General features: G+C 38.2%; 1 pseudogene; it reads left to right on the plus strand.

The window, feature by feature from the left end:
• The first annotated feature begins 231 nt into the window (after nucleotides 1-231).
• LOC102815620 lies at nucleotides 232-17,107 on the plus strand (annotated as a pseudogene).
• The last annotated feature ends 2,343 nt before the right edge of the window (nucleotides 17,108-19,450 follow it).

The raw sequence follows: 19,450 nt of genomic DNA on the forward strand, positions 1-19,450 counted from the left end.
AAAAAAAAAAAAAGAACTCTATCATGCAATCATCATTTCTATTACTAAGGCCATATCTTCCACCTACTGATCTGTCCTTTGTGTTTCCAGCCTTTGTGCTTAAATCACCAGTAATTATCTGTACATCTTGATTACAGTTTTGATCAATTCCAGACTAAAGATGTTGGTAGGACTCTTCAATTTCTTCATCACTGGCTTTAGTGGTTACTATGCATTATGTCTTTGATATCTATGCGAGTTTTACTGAAGGTAATACAGAAATGGCTGCAAGCATACATTGACAGAGAATTTCCAGAGGTTCAAGCTGGATTCAGAAGAGGACGTGGAATGAGGAATATCATTGCTGATGTCCAATGAATCTTGGCTGAAAACAGAGAATATCAGAAAGATGTTTACCAGTGCTTTATTGACTACGCAAAGGCTTTCGATTGTGTGGATCATGACAAACTACGGACAACATTGCAAAGTATGAGTATTCTGGAACACTTAATTGTGCTCATGAGGAATCTGTACATGGACCAAGAAGCGTTGTTTGAAAAGAACATGGGAACACTAAATGGTTGAAAATTAAGCAAGGAGTGCAACAAGACTGTATTCTTTCACCATACTTATTCAACCTGTATGCTGACCAAATAATCCAAGAAGCTAGGATATATGAAGAAAAACATGGCATCAGGATTGGCGGTAGACTCATTAACAACCTGCCATATGCAGATGATATAACCTTGCTTGCTGAAAGTGAAGAGGACTTAAATCGTTTACTGATGAAGATCAAAGAGCACAGCCTTCTGATGGATTACATCTCAATGTAAAGAAAACAAAAATCCTCACCACTGGACAACATTCTTATAACAGAGAAAAGATTGAAGTTGTCAAGGACTTCATTCTTCTTGGATCAACTATCAACACTCACGGAAGCAACAGCAAAGAAATCAAACGATGTATTACGTTAGGCAAATCCGCTGCACAAGACCTTTTTAAAGTGTTGCAGAGCAAAGATACCAGATTGAGGACTAAGGTGCACCTGACCCAAGTCATGGTATTTTCAATAACCTCATATGAATGCGAAAACTGGACAGTGAATAAGGAAGACCATAGAAGAATTGATGTTTGCGAGTTATGGTGTTGGAGGAGAATATTGAAAGTACCATGGGCTGCTAAAGAACCAATAGATCCGTTTTGTAAGAAAAGCAGCCAGAGTTCTTCTTGGAGGCCAAGATGGCCAAACTTTGTCTTTCATACTTTGGACATATTGTCAGGAGGGACCAGTCACTGGGGAAGGATGTCATGTTTGGTAAGGTGGAGGGTCAGAGAAAAACAGGAAGACCCCAACGAGACAGATTGGCCAAGTGGCAGCATCAATGGACTCAAGCATGGCAATAGTAGTGAGGTTGGCCCAGGATTGGGCAGTGTTTTGTTTTGCTGTGCATAAGGTCGCTATGAGTGGGTACCGACTCGATGGCACCTAACAACAACAACATGCGTTATAGTGGTGTTTAACTGATCTTCTTGTATGCATCTGGATATTATCTTAACACAGAGAGAATTATACTTCAAGACAGATCTTGAAAAATTCTTTTGACACTGACTGTGATAGCATTCCTCTTGAATTTGTTATTCTCAGCATATTAAACCATATGATTGTAAGATTCAGAATGATCAGTACCAGTCCATTTCAGCTCATGATGCATAGGAAGTTTACCTTTATGTGTTCCATTTCATTTTTAACAACTTCCAATTTTCCTACATTCACACTTCATACATTCCATGTTCTTTTTATTAATGCATGTCTTCAGTGGTTTCTTGTCCCATCAGCAAATGAAGGTCTCAAAAGCTATACTCCATTTGCATCATCACAGCCAGCTCTACTTTGAGGAGGCAGCTCTTCCACAGTTGTTCTTTGAGCGCCTCCCAAGGTGAGGATCTCATCTTCTGGCAATATATCCAGTTATATGTTCTGCTGCTATTCATAATGTGTTCTTCTTCTGATACTATAGCTGACACTGTTCCACTGCAAGTCAAAGGTTTTCAATGGCTAAATATTCAAAAGGAGTTCGCCTCTCTTTCTTTCTACTCTGTCTTAGTCATGAAGCTACACTGACATCTGTCCACCAGGGGTGACCCTGTTGGTATTTAAAATACTTGTGGCATAGCTTTCTGCATCACAGCAACACACAAGTCTCCACAGTATGACAAACTGACAGACAAGTGGTGGACTCATGAAAGTAGCACTCAAGAATTCAAACAGTGTATTGCATTGGGCAAATCTGCTGCAAAAGGCTTCTTTTAAGTTTTCAAGAGCAAAGATGATAATTTGAGGAATAAGGTTAGCCTCACACAAGCCATGATATTTTTTAATTGTCTTATATGCATTTGAAAACACAATAATAAATGAGGAAAACAAGAAGTAATTCTGCGTTTGAATTAAGATGTTGAAGAAAGAGTATCGAATATACCTCAGACTGCCAGCAGAATTAACAAATATATACCTAGAATACTCTGTATAGGAAAGTATGTTAAGATTTTGTCTCACATACTTTGCCTATGTTATTAGGAGGGACCAGACCCTGAAGCAAACAAAGTGTCTGTGAAAAAGAGAAAGATCCTCAAGAGATTGATTAACACAGTGGCTGGAACAATGGGTCAAATATACCAAGTGTGAGGATGGCGCAGGACTGAGCATTATCCCTGTTGTGTACCTGTGATTGCTATTAGATTTCATAGAATATACTGGAAGTAAAATTATTCTTATTTGTCTGTGTGTTTGTGTTTGCAAACTTCTATGGCGAAAGAAGTGTCACTGGTTATTATCTTTTTGATATTCTCATTTCAGAAGGACCTTCAATACATGTGTCTGCAGATTCTCTTTGTTTATGCTTATCTTTTCCCATGCATTAACAGGAAAAAGATATTTTGCAGAAATTCAAGTCTGAGCTCTTTTTAGGTTCTTAGCCATAAAAATAGACAGCAATTATCTCTATAAAACACAAAACCTATCCATTTTCATCAAGTTGATACCGACTCATAGCAACCTTACAGGACAGAGCAGAATGCCCCATAGGGTTTGTAAGGCTGTAAGGCGTCACAGAAATAGACCACCACATCTTTCTCCCATGGAGAAGCTGGTGGGTTTGGATGGTCAACTATTTAGTTAGTAGTCAAGCACTTTAACCACTGTACCATTTTTACTTGTTAAAAAGTAATTTAACAAAGGATGAGTTTCATTTGTTTTATTCCAGATAATGTAGTCAGACATAGTACATGTTTGATGTGTTTCCCTTAAAATGTATTGCTGTGTTTGTGCATTATAGTTCTTAAATAGCCCAGTTAACTGATATTTTAAGGACCTCACCTATGTCAGAGAAATAATTAAAAGGTAAAAATATACTCATCCAATTAACTTAGGCTTTTCATGAGAATTTTGTGTCAGAGTATGATTTATTAAAGATACAAAATAGGGACATCTAGTCCAGGGGAATTTTAGTAAATAAAAAATGTAAACTTAGCTGAAATTTTACACATGAATTAAATGGTAATAATTTTTCAAATTTCTGTTAAAATCTTTTAAAACTTTAAAAATCTTCACAAAAATGCTATTTCATATATATTGTTTCGTCATTGGCAAGGTAACATAAGCTACTTTAGCCATTCATTTACTATATATATTAGCTCTTCTAATATGTTCATGTGACTTATTAGTGATACAGAGTCATACACAAAACTTTAATACCATTGCCAATTGGCATAAAATTAAATGAAATTTTTTAATGTTAACAAGTGTTTTGTTTTCTCTTTAAGCACTTGTGACAATAAATAATGTGTTTGATAATTGAAATAAATTTGAGGTATTCTGAGATTCTATTTTGTGTGTGAGGGTAATTTCTCAAATACTTTGTAAGTTTAACTTTACTTGCCAACTGGTCTAAAGGTTAAGTGATTTTAGATGTCTTCTTATATGATTACATTTATAAAGACTGTGGGATGTTGCTAGCTAATTCTAATTGAAACTGCCCATTGCTCAAGATGATCATTGTTTTTGTTTTCTCATCATCATTTATTAATGATATTAATATCAATTCAAATCAACAGAGGAACAATTATGTGTCTTACACATAAGTGTAAGACAAAGCCACTACTTTTGTTTTATAATTTTAGGTTTACCATTTGAAGATATGTTACATCACACAAATAACTAAGACTCTTTTAAAGATAATTAGATAACAAGTAGATAGCTGATTTTCTCCTAAGGAGACCATTATGAATAAGTGCTTTAAAAACATAGATGACTTGTGATACAATAGTAAATAATTGTTATCAGGACTGACTGTGAGGGTTGGAAATGTAAGGGTGGACGTTTTATAGCAAGAAGGGGAGTGATTGACTTTTCAGTCTAGGAGCGGAGGTCCCTAGGACCATCAAGGGAGAAGAGCAGAGAGCGGGACCCTACCCAGACAAGTAGTGATGCCTGAAATGGAGCCAGAGATGATGATGTGAAGCTATGGAGCAGCTGGAGACTCTAGACCCAGAGAGGGAAAGTGACTGTGTGCTGAAGACCTGGGGGGCACTGGGGAAGGAGGGGATTGTAACCATGGCAATGAAAGGATATAGGATAGAATGAATGTAAAACTAATGTTCTCCCATGTAAACTGTTACATAATTCACAATAAATCATTTAAGAAAAAACAAAACAAAACACACAGATGAAACTGTGAGGGCAGCCTAATCACATTAGTTCTAATTGGCATTTTAATCTGGATTAGTTGTTGTTCTTAAGCGTCGTTGAGTCGGTTCTGTTTCGTCACCTGCTAATTGATGAACTTTGTGGAAATGGTGAAAAGAAATGTGGAGAACATCTGTACAGGCAAATTTCGGCATCTCAGTAGAGGTCGCTAGGATGTCAAGGAAATAGCCTGAAGACAAGGGATAGTAATGATGTGTTAGTGTAAGGAGGGCTTGACACTAACAATGGACTTCCTCTGTTTCATATTTTGAATCCAGCTGTTAAACTCGTAGGACCTGCCCAGAACAAGTATAAAAAGAATGTGTTGAGTTTGTACAGATCAGGAAACATCATTTCTGTAGATCAGAAAATAATACTAAAAGAAAGATACTATGGTTGTCATTTATCCTTCTACTAGTCTAGGTACTAATTCTTCTGTCTTTTTTTAATAAGTAATTGATTGAGAAATGTGTTAATAAGCTTGTTTTAAATGGGCACATTTAATCTAATCAGCTATGTTGTTGTTATGTGCCGTGGAGTCGGTTCCGACTCATAGCAACCCTGTACAGGGTTTCCGAGGCTGTAAATCTTTATGGGAGCAGAAAGCCTCATCTTTCTCCTATGCAGCAGCTGATAGTTTTGAACTGCTGACCTTAAGGTTTGCAGCCCGATTCGTAACCACTACGCTACCAGAGCTCAGCTATAGAGAATAAAATGAACAGCTTACAACAAATGCAAATAGAAAGACTGAGCAAGGGAAAATTCAAAATAAAATGACTGGAATATTGAAATGGTTATAGTGAGTCTATGTTAAACAAATTTCTAGTCTGATATATACAATATATATTTAAATCCATATGTGTATGTATGTATACAAGCACATGTACTCAAAATATATATTAAATATGCTTTTCCTTCTTAAATATTTTTGTTGATACATGGAGAATAATTCAAGGCCATACATACTATGATAACAATGTATTTATTGCTTTAAATTCATTGACATTATCCATGTTAATTTAAATTTTATTAAATTTTAAAAGGCCAATCTATGTTTAAAGCATTGGCTTTTAGAAGGTTACAGAAACCTGTTGATTCTTTTAAAAAGTATCATGAGGCAAATCCTGGTTATACTATAAAAGAGAAATGGATTCAGTTGTTGTTGTTGTTAGGTGCTATCGAGTCAGTACCAACCCATAGTGACCTTATGCACAGCAGAACAAAACACTGCCCGATCCTGGGCCAACCTCACCACTGTTGCCATGCTTGAGTCCATCAATGCTGCCACTTGGCTAATCCATCTCCACTTGGAGAGTCTTCCTCTTTTTCTCTGACCCTTCACCTTAGCAAACATGATATCCTTCTCCAACAACTGGTCCCTCCAGACAATATGTCCAAAGTATGATTTACAGTCTTAGAAACCCTCTAGAGGGTTGCTATGAGTAGGAGCCAACTTGAAGGCACCTAAAACAACAAAAGTGTGAAAATAGTATACTACAAATATTCTAACAGTATATTCAGGGATTCAATTCAATGAATATGAACATGACTACTGAATCCATTTTGTAGTAGTGTTCATATTCATTGAATTGAATCCCTGAATATACTGTTAGAATATTTGTAGTATACTATTGTCACACTGTTGTTGTTTTGTTGTTGTTGTTGTTGTTAAGTGCCATCGAGTCGGTTCCGACCCATAGCGACCCTGTACAGGGTTTCCGAGGGTGTAAATCTTTACAGGAGTAGAAAGCCTCATCTTTCTCCCGCGGAGCGGCTGGTAGTTTCGAACCGCTGACCTTAAGGTTCGCAGCCCGATTCGTAACCACTACGCTACCAGTTGGCTCCTACTCATAGCAACCCTATAGAGGGTTTCTAAGACTGTAAATCTTTATGGGAGAAGACAGTCTCATCTTTCTCACTCAGAGTCATCAGTGGGTTTGAATTGCCAATCTTATGGTTAGTAGTTCAGTGCCTAATCTACAGCACCACCAGAGCTCTTTTTCTTACTCATAATGACCCCATATTATTTGCTCAGTATACAGATTTTGAATAAACAACAAAAATATACAACCTGGCACACATCTTTCCTGTTTAAAACCCTTGCTCTATTAGAATCACTTCCTCTTGGTCTATGTACAATTTTCTCATGAGTACAGTTAAGTGTTCTGGAACTCCCATTCTACACATTGTTAGGAAACACATAAACATCTATCTGTGGCACTGTAGAATAAGCACTTGACTGTTAACCATGAGGTTAGTGATTCGTATCCACCAGCCATTCCTCAGAAAGCCTATATAGGATCACTATTAGTCAGAACTGATTCAACCTCACTTAACAACAGCAACAGACATCTTTCTGGTATTCTCTGCTTCCATCCAAGATCCAACTAATGATATTGCCCTTTCTAGGTGCTATTCTGACTCCAGCTTGAACTTCTTGCCCTGTCGATGTACTGCTGCAACCATTTTTAGATTGTTATTCATAAAACCTTACTTGTGTGTGATACAAATGGTTTTGGTAAATAATTGCTGCATTCTATTGGATCACCTTTCTTTGGAATAAACTCAACTATAGATCTTTCCTATTGGTTGTCCAGCTAGCTACCTTCCAAATTTCTTGGCATAGACAAGTGAGAACTTCCATTTGTTGTATTCATTTGTTGAAATTTCTCAATTGTACCTCTTCAATTCCTGGTGTCTTGTTTTTGCTAATGCCTTCAGTGCAGCTTGGACTTCCTCCTTCAGTACCATTGTTTTTGATCCTGAAATGATTGAACATGTGTGAATTCTTTTTGGCACAGTGACTTTGACTACTTCTTCAATCTTATTTTGATGCTTTCTGCAGCTTTTAATATTTTGTTCATTCAGTTTTACAACTCAAGGTTTGAATTTATTTTCCAGAATTTTCAGCTTAAAACATGTTTAGTGTGTTCTTCCCTTTTAGTTGTTAACTTCAGATATTTGAACATTTTATTATTATTCCTTACTTTGTCTTCTTGGAGCCACCCTTTAAAATCTCTTGTTTACTTCTTTTATGTCATCATTTCTTTCAGCTACTCTACATTCAAGAACAAGTTTCAGAGTCCCTTCTGACATCTATTTCGGTTTTTTTTTTTCCTATCTTTTTAATGACCTTTTGTTTTCTTTATGCATGATTCCTTGGTATCATCTCACAACTCATTTGGTTATAATGTTCACTGAGTCAAATCTATCCTGGAGATGGTCTGTACATTCAGGTGGGATATATGCCAGGTCATACTCTGGCTCTCATGGGTTCTAATTTTTTTCAGCTTCAGTTTGAACTTATCTATGAATAATTGATGAGCTGTTCTACAATCAGTGCTTGCTTTTTTTCTGGCTGATATAGTTGATTTAATTTCTGCACAGCCCATCAAGTAATATTCATGTGTATACTCATCATGTATGTTGTTGAAAAAAGGTGTTTCAAATGTATAGGTCACTGGTCTTGAAAAATTATATCATATAATCTGTGGTGTTATTCCTTTCACTATATTTTCCAACTACTTCTTCTTAAAATATCCTTTCTGACAATTAGTGCAATGCCATTCTTTTTTAGTTTGTCATTTCCAGCATGGTGGATCATATGATTGTCCAATTCAAAATGGCCACTGCCACACCATGGCATTTTCAATAACCTCATATGCATGCGAAAGCTGGACAGTGAATAAGGTAGACTGTAGAAGAATTGATGCATTTGAGTTATGATGTTGGAGGAGAATGTTGAAAGTACCCTGGGCTGCCAAAAGAACCAAGAGATCTGTGTTGGAAGAAGTGCAGTCAGAATGCTCCTTGGAGGCCAGGATAGCCAAACTTTGTCTCTCATTCTTAATTGTCAGGATGGACCAGTTGCTGGAGAAGGATATCATGTTTGGTAAGGTGGAGGGTCAGAGAAAAAACAGGGAGACACTCAGTGAGATGGATTGGCAAAGCGGCAGCATCAATGGACTCAAGTATTTCATTCTGTTGTACATAGGGTCACTATGAGTTAGTACTGACTTGATGGCATCAAACAACAGCAATGCCAGTCCATTTTAGTTCACTAATGTCTAGGATATTGATCTTCAAGCATCCAATTCACTTTTGACCACTTCCAATTTTCCTTGATTCATACTTCATTCCAATTATTAATGGATTTTTTCAGCTGCTTCTTGTCATTTTGAGTCATAGCATACCAGCAAACAAATTTCCAAAATGTTTTACTCTATCTACACTCTACTTTGAGTAGACACTTTTTCTCAGTTTTATTTTGCGTGCCTTCAAACTTGAGGGGCTCATCTTCTGGCACCCATTCAGATAATGTTCAACTGTTATTCTTAAGATTGTTATTGGCCAATTGTTTTACAAGTGGACCGCAAGATCCTTCTTAATCTGTCTTTGTCTGAAAGCTCCCTTAAAACTTATACTCCATGGGTGATGCTACTAATATTGGGAATACTAGAATCATATCTTCCAATATCGTAGCAACATGAAAGCTACCACATTATCACAAATGACTGGTGAGTGGTAGTGGGTATACTAAGTAAACATAAAATATCATCCTGACTGTTACTAACATTAAACTTGAGTTCCTATTCCCTCATCAGGAAACTGAACACCAATCCCCAAAGATTTATCATAAGAAGTCACATAATTGTCTAGTTAAGGAACATAGGACAATGCCTAACATGAAAGCCAAACCAAACCCTCAACCACTGAATCAATCTGAACTCAAATGACCCTATAGGATGAAGTAGAACTACTCCATAGGGTTTTCAAGGTTGTAAATGTTACAGAAGCAGAGAGCCACAGTTTGCTCTTGTGGACCAGGTAGTGGGTTCAGACCTCCAATCTTTAGATTTGCTTGACCACTGTGTCACTAGTGCTCCTTTAGGGGGGAGGGCCACAGTAAGCATTAATTAAATCTTGAATCTGATCTCTAAGATTTATCAGCTGTCCATCTATTTGGAGGTATAATATCCAAGGACCTGAGGAAGAAAACAAAAACAAATATCAAACTGCAAGCAATATAATATTGTATATTTTGGTAAGAAACATTTTAAGTATGGAGATGAGAAGATTTGTTCAATTTAATTAAGGATGGTAGTCTAGAAGAAATAGGACTTACACTACAGTTTCAAAGGTAGATACATTTAGGTATGACATATTGTATTAATAATAAAGGACACACTAGAACTGTAATGGGAAAAAAGATGAAGCTGTCTTCTCCCTTAAAGATTACACACTTGGAAACCCTATGGAGCAGTTCTCCTGTGCCCTACAGGGTTGCTATGAGTCAGAATAGTGGCAATGTAGGGAACTGTAATAATTTTCACTGGCTTTTTAGGTCAAAAGGAAAGTACAGATACTTCAGGAACCATAGAAAGGGAAAGAGAGTTTCAGGACATACTGACAAATTTTAAAATATATGTTTTAAAGATTTCACTGAAATAATTCTCCTCGGCTTTCCCTCATGGAGATTATCTTCTGACTTGCAGATACCAGATTCAAATAAAATAATAAAAAATTATATTTTCAAATGGAGGTTTCCTTGGTGGTGCAGTCAATTCACTCACTGTTCAGTATTAACTGAAAGATTAACAGTTTGAACCCATCCAAAGGTACCTCAAAAGAAAGCCTGGTGATCTGCTTTCTAAAGGTCAAAGCCTTGAAAACCATATGGAGTACAATCCTGCTCTGCAGCACATGGGATTGCCAGGAGCTGGAACAGACTCAACGGCAATTGCTTGTTGTTTTTTTGGTTGTTTTAAATTTCCAAGTGATCTTCAGATTCTTATATTTGCATGATGCAAACTATCTAATCATTCAATGAATATTACAGATCATAATAAGTTATTTACCCTGATACTATTGATTTTTCATTTCTATTCTAGTTCACAAGCTGCCATTTTAGCTGCTTTATTTTTGCTTTTTATGGTATCATTGATCCATCTTTATAGACAAATGCAAGTTGTTGCCCAAGTCTAAGAGCTTTCACACATAATCCCAAATGTTGGTACTATTTTACCTGGCAATATTAGAAGAAATCCCATGAAGTCATTTCTCTTGAATTACAGTCAAAACAATCAAAACCAGCCTTTAAATATATCGTATTTGACTTCTAAGGAAACTCCAAAATGTTAATATTATTCTTGACTTCTGCTTCAATATGACGGCTGATTTTATTTTAAATGTTTTTTTCATAGTGTGTATGTTATAGGCTCAAAGGAATTTATGAATTTGAAATAAACTATTAGACAAACTAATGTGAAGGATAGCAGTTTTGAAAGACCCAGCGTTTCACATGAAATTATTTAAAAAACCCACCCATAAATGTACACATCAATGCTTGGAAGGATTTTATTTTGTTTTGTTTTGTCTTGTTCCAGGGTTTCATAGCAAGATTGCCTCAGCTCAGGGTCTTTTGTGTGACTGATTTCAGTAATGGCTGGACTCAGTTAATAGTCCTTACCTTCACCTCAGTTCATCTCTGCAGAATGCTCCCATGCCTCAGTCTTATTACTTAAATATGCTTTCTTTGTCTATTTTAAAGAATGTTCCAAGGATAGTGATATTCTTCCTGAAGAAAGGCATTGGTCCTATTTTAATAGTTTGTAGGGCGCTGGTGGGTTCATGAGCCAGACGGCAAAGCCATTCGAATTGCATGGTTGGCAGTTCTAGCTCACCAGCTGCTCCTTGGAAACTCTATATAGGGTCGTTGGGGTCTAACTGATTCTATGGCACTTAACAACAACAACAAAAGAAGCTTTCACAATAAGAAAAAAATATGGAGAAACTCCTGCACAATGATCCCAATAAATCCATATGTCTCAACATCACTCTCTTTTATCATTATTCCAATACTAACTCACCTGAAATGGTGATCATGAAAACAATCCTTTGACTGGGATCACAGTGCGTAGGTAAGAGAAAGAGGAGGTTTGCTTAGCAAATACCTGATGTTGAAAAGACTATGACTAGTACTCTCATTTCATTAAAAGAAACAAAAGGTATGTATTATGACATGAAGTATTTAGATTAAGTGCCACCGAGTCGGTTGTGACACTTTGTGTCCCTGTATATGGTTTCCAATGAGCAGCCAGTGGCTTTGAACCCCAGCGTTTGGTTAGCAATTCAGTATTAATTCTACAGTACCATAGACATGATTAAAAATTCTGTAACCATGAATTGTTAGTGAGGATCATTATGTAATCCTTTATGCTAGGGTTATTAGAAATCAAGAGTTTTGCTTTACTAATTTTTGGTGGATTGTTTTTGGATGTGTGATATTATCTGAAGTCAAGAAAGTAAGCTTGGTGGATTCTTAGGAATGTTACTGATGATTTACATTGTTATTGTTGTTGTGAAGTGCCATCCAGTCGATTCTGACCTGTATAGGGTTTCCAAGGAGCAGCTAGTGAGCTTGAACCACTGACTTTGCAGTTTAAATGACTTTGCAGTCTGACGCATTAGCCCTCAGTGCCACACCAGAATTCCTTGATTATTTATGTTGTTGTTGTTGAGAAGTGCCGTTGGGTCGGTTCCGATCCATAGTGACCCTGTATAGCGTTTCTGAGGAGCAGCTGGTGAGCTTGAACCACCAACCTTGAAGTTCAAACGGCTTTGCAGTCTGGTGCATTAATCCACAGAGCCACACCAGAACATCCTTAATTTTAAGGAGCATTTTGCTGTTATCTTTTTACAACTGATAAGAATAAAACATTGAAGAGACATCCTCAGCAGGTGTTTAGAATCTAACTCATGCTAGGGGAAGTTCTTCTGCCTTAGAGAAATTATATACTTATTTCTCCTTTTCCAAAGGTATAATCAATGAGATCATTTAATACAATATATAAAATATGCAGTATGCCTATTTGTCAGAAGAATGTTCCATTTTAATCAATACCTGGCTTATATATCTTCATTCTTAGCAATGACCTAGATTTGTGAGTGTAAAAAAAGCCTCAGAGACAGACTTTTTAACCACACTCTTTTCTTCATACAGCATGTCTAACATGGGTTGGTTACATTCTATCAGTGAAAAACTGTTAAATTAAACTTCACTAATTTAACTGTTTAAAATATTTGTGCTAATTTACCTCTAGAATGGACCAAAGTATTGAATATTGACTCACTTTTAATTATTTTTCCTTATTTTTGTTTTTTCCTTCAGGGTTTTTTTTCCATCTGTGTTGCTTTCTGGGGAGTAAGAAGCATGAAACAACTTGCCTCTGGACCTTAGGCTTGTACAAAAGTTTCTTATTTTAATCAGTTTTCCACAACTACAATTAATGCTTATGGAAATATAATTATATTATATAATATTAACATGAACCATTTATTTAATGAAAGAATGCTCTGGAATTTAATGTCTTTAATTTAATGTTCTTTAATGAACATTTTTACTCTTGATGCTTTACAAATTTATTATTTTCTATTAAAATTAAATTATTTTGCAGTTATCTTCATTTATTGCTAAAGTTGAAAGCCAAAATATTTAAAATATAATGATGTTATAGTCAATAGTAGCATCGGAGCCAAAATATTAGAAAAATAGGGAAACACTTAAAAAATACTAAAAAAAATGAAGAGTGCATTTGTAGTGATATGACAACAACTTTTCCTTTGGCATTTGTAATATTGTGCTTAGTCCAAAAAATGTATTTTATGTTTCCAGCTTAAGGTTGTATTTGCCTTTGCAAACCATATAACCTAAGGAATTACATTATTAAAAAGACATCAGTGAAGTAAAAATGAACAGAATTTATCAGAATTTGTGTACCCAACAGATTAACTTTATGATGCATATGGCTAATATGTTGTCTTAAACTTTGGGGCAGATTTGAGAACATTCAGTATTTATATGTTATTTTAAATTGTCACAATGATATTAGTAAGGCTCTCTAAATAAAATTCCTTCTGGCATTGAGTCTCCATTATTTGGGAGGATGGTAAGAATCTGCTAAATGTCTCATAGGAAAAAAACGACAAAGATAAACAAGGTGACTTCCAAAGGAAGATAATTGAAGTCAGATGAAAAAAAAATATATTTTCTACCCATCTTCCAATATTTGTTAGGTAAATTTAAAATTGAAGTCATCAAAGTTGCAAGCACGAAAACAATTAATGCTGTTCTTCATTGAGCTTGTCTTTGTCCACAGCTGAGTTAAAGTGAACTGATCCACAATTAACCTCATTTCACAAATATGCTTTTCAAACTTGAAACAAAGGAAATATGGAACCATTAAAAGAATGAGACTGCAGGTGTCTATATGAATTCATGGTGCAGGATTGAAGCACATTTAATTTTCAAACTGGAACAGCAGAGGAAGATTACATTTTGCATGATGGAAGAATTAACAAATTATATTCCAAACGTCAGAAGTAGGGGCTTGGCTCAGCTTCATTTGTCTTTTTATACTCCTTAATTTAACACAGAGTTAGAGCACTACTTAAACCCATAACAAGCACTTAGCCCTACTTTTGTCTCTTACCAACAATCCTTGCTGAACTTTAAATGTGTAGAATCATGTTACAGCACAGAGCCCTCTGCTGGTTTGAAATTGCTAAACTCAGAGCATAAAAATTCTTCAAGCCCTCATAATACAGCCTAAAGAAATTCAGACTATAGGTTAGATCATTCATTAATGGCAAAGGAAAGAAACTTTAAAAAAAATCTTTAAATAGCTTTTGGTATGTCAAGTAGTTTAACAGTTTCTCCATGAATGATAGAAATGTATGTGCATGTGTATGTGTTTACTTGTATAAATATGTAAATTACCAGAAGTAGCCTAACATGGGATTAATAATGGAAATAAAGAATTCAAAAATGAAAAGCAAGAACTTTTTTAGTGAATTCCAAGTTTCTTTGAGTAATCTCAAATTTATACATGCTGTCTTTTCTTTCTCAGTTTCCCTCACTATAAATGTGAATGGTTTTCTTTTAGAATTCCAGACATATTCAAGCTACTAATTTCCAGGTCTTTGAAAGTGGAAGTGATTCCCAGAGCTTCTGTGTGCTAATCAGGGCACTTTATTCTTCGATTTCAACCCTCATAATTTTCCAGTCTACTTTTCTCTTGCAGAGTGCTAATACGTGGTGACAGATCATATAACTATTATTAATGTTGTGAATTGATCTTGAGTGATGCCATGTAATTTATGCTTACTCCTGACTAGAGTTTTAACTCTCTCTTTCTCTCAAGAGGCACAGCACTAAAAATAAGATTCACCAATTACCTAGGGAAGTGCAACCTGATTTTGCAAATAACTATAAAGGCACTCCATTTTGCAGATCTACCAGAGGGAGTAAAGGAGCATTTGTTTATTGAGTAGTCCTCTATCAATTTTATTTAGCTTTTAATCCTGTTAATTAGATACTGATAACACCATTTTACAGATGAAAATGCTGAGGCAGAGACAGATTATATAATTTTCTTAGGCCCACAAAGCATAGTAGAGGGCCAAAAGACAGCTTAAACTCTTCGAAGATCAAACTCAAAATCTATAATATTTCTCCATTCCATGATGTCAGGTAGCCAAGGCACATTTTTGGAAGTATAGACACCGGAGAGATTTACCAGCTGCTCCTCAGGAACAGGGTCATTATGATTCAGAACTGCCTTTATGGCACTTAACAACAATCACAACATCATTTAAGTCTTATTATCTAGATGTTTCACTCCAGTATCCATCCACTGCAATATCCATCAAGCATTATCCGGTCAGTGCTTAGATATGATCTCCATTAGCTGCCATTGTTGTTGTTGTTAAGTACTGTGGAGTCAGTTCTGACTCATAGCAACTCTGTACAGGGTTTCCAAGGCTGTAAATCTTTATGGGAGCAGACCGCCTCATCTTTCTCCTGCAGAACAGCTGGTAGTTTTGAACTGCCGACCTTGAGGTTAGCAGCCCGATTCGGAACCAATACGCTACCAGGGTAGCTAATTAATTTTTATGCCTCTTCTAGCCTTATTGTTCCATTCTGTGATGTATTGTAAATCCTAGGCTCCATGCGTGTGGTTATAGACCCTTACTGATGTGAGTTGTGGGCTAATGTACTGCACTGCAAGGTTGGTTTGACTCACAAGGTCAGTGGTTTAAGCTTATACTCTATACGTGTTGCTATGAGTTGTTCCCCAAAGGTGAAAAGAGCCCAGATAAGACAGCCTATGAGAAGGTGATGGAGCAGCGCCCTCTGCACACTGTGGTGCTGTTGTTGCCTGACCACGTAGAGCCAGACGTACTGCTGAATGACTATATTGAAAAGGAAGTGAAGTACTTGAATCAGTTAACTTCCATGCCAGGATAACTGAATCCCTCCAGAAGGACAGAAATTCTGCATTTTATAGAAAATGCAAAGAGAGCTCGTCAGTTCCCTGGGCATGATGCTGTGATCAGTCTCTCTGCCTTACGATGTCAAGCTAGCGTGGAGAGACGGCGAAGACATCATCCTCAGGACAGAGCAATAATATTCGATGGAGCCTCGACACCCACCCACCACCCCTCCCTGCACAGCGATGACTTGTCCACCAAAGTGGACATCAAAGAATCCTACGAGACTGAGGCCAATACTTTCTCGTTCCCTGACCCTATGGATGAGGGTGGCTTCTCATCCTTGTCTTGCATGACGACACCACCCCACATAAAGACAGCCAGCGAGACTCAGCTGAGCACCACAGCCACCGAACTTCTGCAGGACTACGTGCTGACACTGTGCACCAAACTGTCATCCCAGGAGATCCAGCAGTTTGCCATGTTGCTGCATGAGTACCGCAATGGGGCCGCCATCCATGAGTTCTGCATCAACCTGCGGCAGGTTTTTTTTCACATTGTAGTAAACTTTTTTTAAGGTCTCTGAGTTACAACAGGAACATGCAGTGCAAAAATGAAACTTAGGCACACAGTGATTGAGAGTTCTCAGAGCTGGCTCAGACTGCCCCTTCCTGGGTAGACTCCGAAATGCAGAAGTGGAACTCGCCCCCCCCCCCCCCCCCCCGGCCCGACCCCCCAACGTGCACGATCCTGGGCAGCTCTGACCCTAAGGGTGCGTCACGCGGAGTCCTGGTCCATGCTGCAGCTGAGGGCCTCAAAGTCGTTACTGATGTCTGAGATCATGCGGTCCCACTCGTCTCCCTCAGAGGGCAGGTATTGGTTGTCAGAGCTGCCTGCGGCCCTGTTACCATTGGTGATGGAGCTGGAGGCTGTGCTGGCTGCCCGTCGGTACCTGCTGAAACTATCTATGATGATGCCCTGACCGTCCTTAACGCCGAAGGTCTCCAGGAAGTTCTCAAAGTGCTGGCTGTCCTTCTCAAGGATGAAAGGGCGCAGTCCCAGCAGCTGCAACTTCCGGCTATTCCCATAGAGCTGCAACCGACTCAGGGCACTTAACAACAAGGTAGGAGGTTTGAACCGCAAGGTAGGTGGTTCAAGTTCACCAACACCTCTTCAGAAACCCTATACAGGGTCACTATGGGTCGGAACCAACTCAACTGCACTTAACAACAATAACAATAAAATATGTAGGTGGAGTCCTGGTGTGGCACTGTAAAATAAGCGCTCAACCACAAGGTCGGTTTGAACTGCAGGGTGAGTGGATCAAAAAATTACCAGTGGCCCCTTAGAAACACTTTACAGCGTTGCTATGAGTCAGAACTGACTCGACAGCACTTAACAACAATTAAAACAAAGGTTAAAGTGGAATTAAGGAACAAGGATTAAAGTGAGGTTAAGTAGTAAGAACACGATTAGTCTGTCAATTTTTAATACTGTGATGGCTATCATGTAGTCTCCAGCATCATTTCCATCACCAAGGCCATATTTTCCATCAATGGATCGATCCTTCCTGTTCTTTTCCAACTTCTCATTCCAATCACCAGTAATTATCAATGCATCTTGATTGCATGATTGATCAATTTCAGAATGATTTATTTTTAGGTTTTTATTGTGAATTATGTGTTAGTTTACATGGGTGAACATTATCTTTACATTCACCCTATCATATTTTGTTTCATTGCAATGATCACAATCCCCTGCATGCATCATCAAACAACCAAAGGGTACACCCCACACTCCTGCCCCCCGGCCGCCAACACATATCCACTCTCCCTCCCTAAATTCAGAGTCCCCAGCCACTCCTCTGTCCACATCATCATCTCTGCCTCAATCCCTAATGTCACTGCCTCTCCAAATAGGGTCTCCCACTTCACTTTTCTCCCTTGGTGGTTCCAGGGATCTCCGCTCCTGGACTGCAAAATCAGCCACTCTCCTCCTTTTGTTACCATTTACATTTACCTTTCCAACACTCACTGTCAGACCTGATAACAATCATTCCCTATTGAACCACATTAGTCCTTTCCCTGCTCACCTTTTATCAACCTCATCCAGACAGGTTGGAAACAATTCAGTGGAGATTCTACCTTTCCCTGTATCCTCTGGAGCTAGGTTCCCTATTGAAAGCTTGTAAGCCAGTCACTTCTTGCCTTTGTAGTCCCCCCATTTTGAGTAGCCAATGTCTAAGTTCCCCATCCCTGTCGACCCTGCGTACCAAGGAGGTGGGAATGATCCTCTCTGTAGAGATTGGTCCGCTCCTTTGTTGTACTGCATTCACATGTATAGGTCAAGTTCATCCACTTGTAGTGGGTTATTCTTTTTCCTTCTTCTTCTTTCTTCCTCTAGTCATGTTCTGATCATCCAGCCATAGATGCCAGGTAAAATGGGTACTATCTGCAAATGTGGGTGTTCTTGTGCATCTCCCCTCACTTCATATCAGCTGGATGTTTCACATCCCATTCTAGTCCTCTGGGGTCATGTCCCTGCCCTGGCCCAGGAGTCCCCAGGTCTCGTCATACTGCTGGTTAACCAGGTCTCAATCTAGGTTAATAGGAGTCTATTGAATGTGGTCAAACTTAGTTCACAACTTCATTGCTGTTTTTCCCCCACTTCCCCTTATCAGTGACCAATGTGGTCAGCAGCAGGACCATATGCCTGCTAGCATATTCCATTTGAGTTTCAGTCCTGGAAGGGGGTTTGCCTTGATGGCTCCCTGGGGAACAACTTACTTGTTATTGTAGTAGTCAATGGGACTGCTGTTAATGTTCTTGATTTTTCCTGCTGGTCTTTCTTTCAAGAAGTATCTTCTGTTCTTCTAGCTGCTCCAGACTGATCTGCTTGTCCTTTCATGTGGGAATGTCCCAACTCGAAAGATTACGGTCTTGTGCAATGCAAAGGCTCTGCAGGGAGCCTTCTTCACTGGTCAAGTTCTAGCACCATTTTATTTATTCCAAACAGTAACAGGCTGAAGACAGACTTACAAGCTTTCTCAGGTGATATTTCTGGCTATTCCTCTCTCTTCCCTTCAAGTGTCTATTTTACAATAGTAGGAAAGGGAAACCAAGATTCAAAAGAAAGCCAAGCATCTTAACATCATTTCCCCACTTTCACCCATTCAAACCATGCCTCAATCTTTGTATCCATGAGCCCTGTTGTTCCACGGTTGTGCTTACATCGTTATTTACCTCTGTCCTATTTAGCCTATGGAAATCTGCCTAGCTATTCTCCCAACTGCCTTGTTTTTCCTTTCCCATTCCTCTTCTAGTGTATGGTGCCCCCCAGCACCCAAACTATTCTGTGTCTATTCCCTACCCTGTGATCCACAATCCTGTGCCCATTCCCTACCCTGTGCTCCACCTTTCCCTCCCTCCCCTCACCCCACCCTATATACTCTGGTAACAA

Source organism: Chrysochloris asiatica, unplaced genomic scaffold (genome assembly GCF_000296735.1).
Source record: "Chrysochloris asiatica unplaced genomic scaffold, ChrAsi1.0 scaffold00006, whole genome shotgun sequence".
NCBI classification, from domain to species: Eukaryota; Metazoa; Chordata; class Mammalia; order Afrosoricida; family Chrysochloridae; genus Chrysochloris; species Chrysochloris asiatica.